We start from the raw sequence: 6,202 nt of genomic DNA, 5'->3' as shown, positions 1-6,202 counted from the left end.
TCGTTTTGTGTTTATTATATGTGTTTACTTTCTCACAGGTGGTTACCTGTGTATTGGAGTTACTTTAATATTCTTTGTTTTGAAGGATTTACTTTGTCTAAGCTTACTTGCTTGACTATGTTAGTAAAACATAACTAGGTAAGTTTATGAAATAATTTTAAATTCAATTTAAAAGGTTATTGCTGTGCGGGTTTATCTTGGCACCTCGTGGTGAAATATTTATACAAGGCCAAGGGAAGTTAGCATCTGTTTATCTGTTAAAAACAAACTATACCTTTACTTACAGGTTACAGTATGCTGAAGTCTTTAATAACGTATTCCCGGTTTCTATATTTCTTATCGCATTTAATCTTATAATGTCATATATTTCTTTTTTGAAAATTTTAAAGATTTCTATCTTTGATTCTTTTTTGTTTGAAACAAAATGTGCCTTATATATGGAGAAGAATATAACTGTTATCAGGGTGTTTATATCAAAATATTTTACATCTGCTATTTTATAGCCAGTTATTAAATTTTCTAGCCTTAAAATATGTCTATCTATTTTAAGATAAAGTAATAACTTGTATATTTCTTGCCAGTAAGTATTATTATAAGGGCAAGTAATAAAAAAATGTTTATAGTTGTCAATTTCTTTGCAAAAATTGCAAGAATTGTTTTCTAGTACTTTCCACTGTACTAATAAGTCGTTGCATGGAAGGATGAAGTTTAGAAGTTTCCATTTAAACATCTTAAATTTGTTGTTTTCTAGGTAATTGAATATAAAATTAAGAGTGCTTTTAAATTTTATATTTAAATTTTCTTCAAGAATTCTTTCCCACTTCAGAATACCTAAAGGTTTTTCTTGCTTATAGGGGGCAATTAGTATTGAATATATTTCTTTATTACTCATTTCTGGATGGATATTATGATTGATTAGTATTTGCAGATTTTTTGTTTTCTTTATATTTACTTTTGTTTTAAATGAGCTTTCTTGTTTTAAAATATTCTGCCAATGTTTTGGAATAGCTTTCTTTAATAATGATAATTCTCTAATCCAATCCCGTTTATCTTTTAATTTAAATAAAATTTTATTTTCTGATATACAACCTCTTTCATCAAGTATGTCATTTACATACAGAATATTATGTTCAATCCATTTAGTAAATAATAAGTGTTTTCCTTTTGTTTGTATGTTATGATTGCCCCATAAAATCTGCTTTCTTATGTCTAGAAACGATTGTGGGATCTTTGTCTGTCCTCCCTTAACATTTATCCAAGTTTTAATCAATTGCTGATAGAACTCAGGAAGGGATTTAAATATTTTTTTGTCTAACATATTAACATTTTTAATATTCATTTGAAATATCAAGAGGTTTTTACCAAATTTGTTTAAGTAAGCTTGGGGTATGATTGTCCAATTATCACCAGAATTTTGTTTAAGTTTTAAAATCCATCGCAATTGAAGAGCTTTGAGATATAGGTCTATGTCGATCATTTTTAACCCACCTTCTAGATAGTTTTTACAAAGAGTTGCACGTTTAACTTTATCTTTTTTCCCATTCCATATGAAATTATATACTAGAGTTTTAAACTTTTGTATTATTTCCTTTGGTATGTACATATTTGATGCAATATAAGTTAAATTTGGTAGAATTAATGATTTTACTACTATTATTTTACCTATTAATGTTAAATTTCTTTTCATCCAGTTTGATATTATTTTTTCACACTTTTTAAGCTGCTTATCAGTGTTTAGTTTTTGACAGTCTTGATTGTTATAACCAAAATAAAAGCCAAGACTTTTAATATTATCTGTTTTCCAATTTATGTTTTCAAATTTGTCTCTGCTATGTTTAAGTTTTCCCAACCAAAATCCCTCTGTTTTATTTCTGTTTAGTTGTAGTCCTGATAAACTTCCAAAAGTTTCAATTATATTCATTGCTAAACTAACATCTTTTGGTGATTTAAGAAATAGTGTTGTATCATCTGCAAGTTGACATATTTTAAGTGAGCAATTTCTACCATCTAGTTTCACCTCTAAACCTTTAAGATTATTATCTTCTCTTAGTTTTAGTGCCATAATTTCAACCACTAATACGAAGGCTAACGAAGAAATTGGACATCCTTGTCGAATTCCCCGAAAAATGTTAAAACTGCTGGACACCCAACCATTGTTGAGTATACAACCTTTTATGTCTGTGTACATTGTTTGAATCCATCTTATAAAACTACTTTTAAAGCCAAATTTTACCAAAGTTTCTGACATAAAGTTCCATTCGAGGGAGTCAAATGCCTTAGAGAAATCAACAAAAAGTATAGCGCCATCTACTTTAAAGTTCTCTGAGTAATCAATAATATCTTGTATTTGCCTTATATTGAAGCCTATGTATCTATTTTTTATATAACCTTTTTGATCAGTATGAATTATTTTTGGTAATACTTGTTTTAATCTTTGAGCAAGTGCATAAGCCAACAATTTTACATCATAATTTAACAGAGTTATTGGGCGGTAATTATTTAAAGAAAGTGGATCTTCTTTTTTGTATATTAATGATATTGCTCCAATTTTCTGTGAAGATGATAATTCTCCTTTTTTATAGCAAAAATTAAATACTGATACAATTAAATCTTTTATTTTTTCCCAGAATTTTCTGTAAAATTCAACATTAAGTCCATCTAGACCTGGGGCTTTATTTAGTTTCATTTTGAATATTGCATCTGTGCATTCCTGCACTGTTATTTTTCCTTCACATAAATCACTTTCAGTATCACTCAATTTTGGACATTTTTTAATATTGTTAAAGTACTTTTTAATATCTTCCACATCAGGCTTAGTTGAGGAGTATAATGTTTTATAATAGTTAACTTCAATGTTAAGTATTTTTTCTTGATCAATAATTATATTATTGTTTACATCATACAATCTAGTGATGGTTTTTTTGCACTGCCTGGCTTTTTCAAGACCTAAGAAGTAGGAAGTATTTTTTTCTCCTTCTTCAATCCATTTCACCCTTGATCTTATTTGGTTACCTTTTACTTTTTCATTATAAAGATTTCCTAACTCTTGTTCTAGTTTCTCTATTTTTTCAATCAGGGAGGTATTTGTTTCATAATCATTAACTCTGATGTTAGTTGTATGAATTTCATTATTAAGTTGTCTAAGTTGATTTTCTAACACATTGATTGAATCTTTTTTGTTGAGGGCTTTTAATTTACAGAATTGAATTGTACAATCTCGAACCTCTATTTTAAAAGTGTCCCATAAAGTATCTAGATTTTTTGAATCATTTGCTTTAATTTTATAGTTGTTAATTAGATTGTATATTATTTTTAGGTAGATTTCATCGTTTAAAACGCTACTATTTAATTTCCAGTATCCACGTCCTTTATTATTTCTTGATATATGTACTTTTAAAGATACACTATTATGGTCAGTGTATTGAATAACAATTGGTCTAATATCACAAGAGGAGCATTTTTTTTTAATTTCAGTACTAACAAGGAAGTAATCAATTCTAGTGGCTTCAGTTTTATTTCTTTTACACCATGTAAAATGACTTTTATCTCTGTTTTTTTCACGCCATATATCTGTTAATTTCAAAGATTTAATTAAAGTTTTAAGTCCGCAGACTGGTTTATCAAATTTTAATCTTTTATTTTTATTTTTAGTATCGTTTTCAGATAAAATATCGTTAAAGTCTCCTCCGATTATTAGTTGTCCAAGACTATATTTATCTATAAAAGTTTTAACCGTTTTAAAAAAAGTGTTTCTTAGCTTAGTATTATTTGGTGCATAAACGTTTGCAATTGTAAGTATGCTTTCGTCAATTTCTATATTTACCAGAAGAAGTCTTCCATCTTTATCTTTATAAAAGTCAATAAATTTATAGTTGAGCCTACTTTTTAACCATATAGATACCCCTCTAGCATTGCTCTGACCATTACTGAAGAATAATTCACCTTCAAACTCTTTTTTTAAAGATTCTTCTAAGTTGTCAGTAAAGTGTGTTTCTTGTATTAGGAGAATATCACTTTTTTGTTGTTTTGTCCATTCAATTAGTCTTTTTCTTTTTTCAGCTTGCTGTAATCCCTTAGCATTAACTGTACAGATGTGAAGGTTTTGATCAGCCATAATTGTTAATGTAAAAGGTAAGTTTATGATTGGGGAACCCCCATCTATTTATAGTATCAATTATCGATTTTATTCTTTCTGTTACCAGTTCACGAGTATTTACTTTATTCAACAGGTAAATAATTGTCGTCAATTTTGCTGTACTTTTAGCATTTAATTCTTTATACTTTATACAAAGTGCAAATTGTTTTACTGTAAGAAGTGATCCTACATAAAAACATTTTAAATAGTGATAAAATTTAATCACAATAATTAGATACACAGTATCATTAATGTTTATCTTTACCGTATTATGTAAAAGAAAATTACACAATGTTGTTCTCAAATTGACAAAACATACAGTTTCTACACATGATGACCTCGCCTTACGGGTCATTATTTGGGTCAACAACGTGACTTTGTTTACAAACTGAGCTATGACAAACATATGCCACACACAGTTTGTGAAGACAATAATTGAGAAATAAATTTTACTCAATACAAAAATAATATAAATACTACAATAATTCTTTAAAGAAATATAAAAATAAAAACATTTACATGAATATATTATACAAAAGATGTATTTACATAGTTTACAGTAGATAAAGATAATGAGTTCTTTATGTAAATATGTACATTTTTTTTTTATCAGTACTATAAGTGTTTCTTTTGTCAGGTCTTATTCGTAATGTTTTGTTATTCTCATTCTTCTTTGCTTTTATTTTGCTAAATTGTTTTTTATAGCTATTGAGTGCTAAAAGATTTATTATTTTTTCCAGGAGATATATGTAATGGTTTGCATTATGAAGTGGATTATATCTGTTTTCCAATTTGGATTCAAAGTTTTGCACATAATCTAGACATGAAGTATCAGCATACACGGAGCTATAAGTGTGAATCTGTATGGGAACATCTGTTGTCAATTCACTTATGAATTTTTGTGTGCAAAAGTATGTCTGTTGCAAATTTGTGTACAGAGTTAACAAAATATATGTGTGTTCATTTTGTGATATAAGGAGAAGAATTTTGAGGCACATCTGGATTAATTGGAACTGTGATGAGAAAAGTGCGAAATTTATATAAAATATGCAATTCACCAAAGATATAAATTGTGAAACTATACTAAATTCAACTCTACTGTAAATGAGTTTTGTTACACATGTCATCATGATTATAAACAAAATAAATATCACTTAACATGCATTACAGTATAATTTTAAACTAGTTTTACATTTATTTGTTTTCATATAAAGGTTCTGTAAACTGTTTGTTGCTACATATACAGTACTGATAAATGCCATTTGGTTTCAGTTGGTGTCATTAAGTTGCCAAAGTTTTTGACCGTTTAGCTGTGGTATCACCTTCGTTGTCATGCAAAACATGGGTCGGGGTAACTGGAGACCTCTCCACGTTTCTGTTGGTTTATTGTTTAGCTGGAGTTGATACAGATTCCTGTTGCTCCGATACAAATGAGGTGATTTGAGTTTGTTTTGTTTTTCTCTCTTTCTTTGACTTTTTTTTCTTTCGTTGTTCTGCCTCCAGAGATGTTACTAATTGGGACATATCAATGTCTTCTTCATGTACACTCGTTGATTCATGTTCACTATTTGTAGATGGATCATCTGTGTGATTTGGTTGCTGTGTTGTATCATTTTCTTCAGTGGTGCCTTCAGCATCATTTGTGTTTTCATTTGTGCTTTGTTGTTCATTAGGGTGTTGAGTGTTGTCAGAGAGGTCATTTTCTACACAGTCAATTTGTTTATGACCTTCCTTACCACATGATTTGCAAACCCAGTCATTAGGACAATTGCTAAAATTATGCCCATCAGCTAGACATTTCGAGCACTTTTTTGGACGACTGCTTGTAGATGGTTGATCACGGTACATGACTGTGGCTCTGTATTTGCCTATAGTAATAGAGCGAGGAATGTCTTGGGATAAAGGACCCTGACATATGATAATTCTATCACCAGTGAGACAGTTAGTGATCTCATTCTCATACCTGAGACGTTCTCTAAAGTGGTTCATAATTACACAGTTCCGTTCTTCTAGAGCTCTTAATATTTGGCCATCATCGGCAGACAGTGGAACATCTTTCACTCTAAA

General features: G+C 29.1%; 1 long non-coding RNA gene across 1 annotated transcript; it reads left to right on the top strand.

Moving 5' to 3' along the window:
* LOC143043660 (uncharacterized) lies at positions 1 to 5,299 on the top strand. The gene is made up of 3 exons (XR_012968531.1): positions 1 to 138; positions 4,060 to 4,131; positions 4,876 to 5,299. It is a non-coding gene; the product is annotated as an uncharacterized LOC143043660 (long non-coding RNA).
* Positions 5,300 to 6,202: the final 903 nt, after the last annotated feature.

This window comes from Mytilus galloprovincialis, chromosome 8 (genome assembly GCF_965363235.1).
Source record: "Mytilus galloprovincialis chromosome 8, xbMytGall1.hap1.1, whole genome shotgun sequence".
Taxonomy (NCBI): Eukaryota; Metazoa; Mollusca; class Bivalvia; order Mytilida; family Mytilidae; genus Mytilus; species Mytilus galloprovincialis.
Note: the sequence above shows the minus strand (reverse complement) of the source record. Positions and strands in the feature narration are given on the sequence as shown.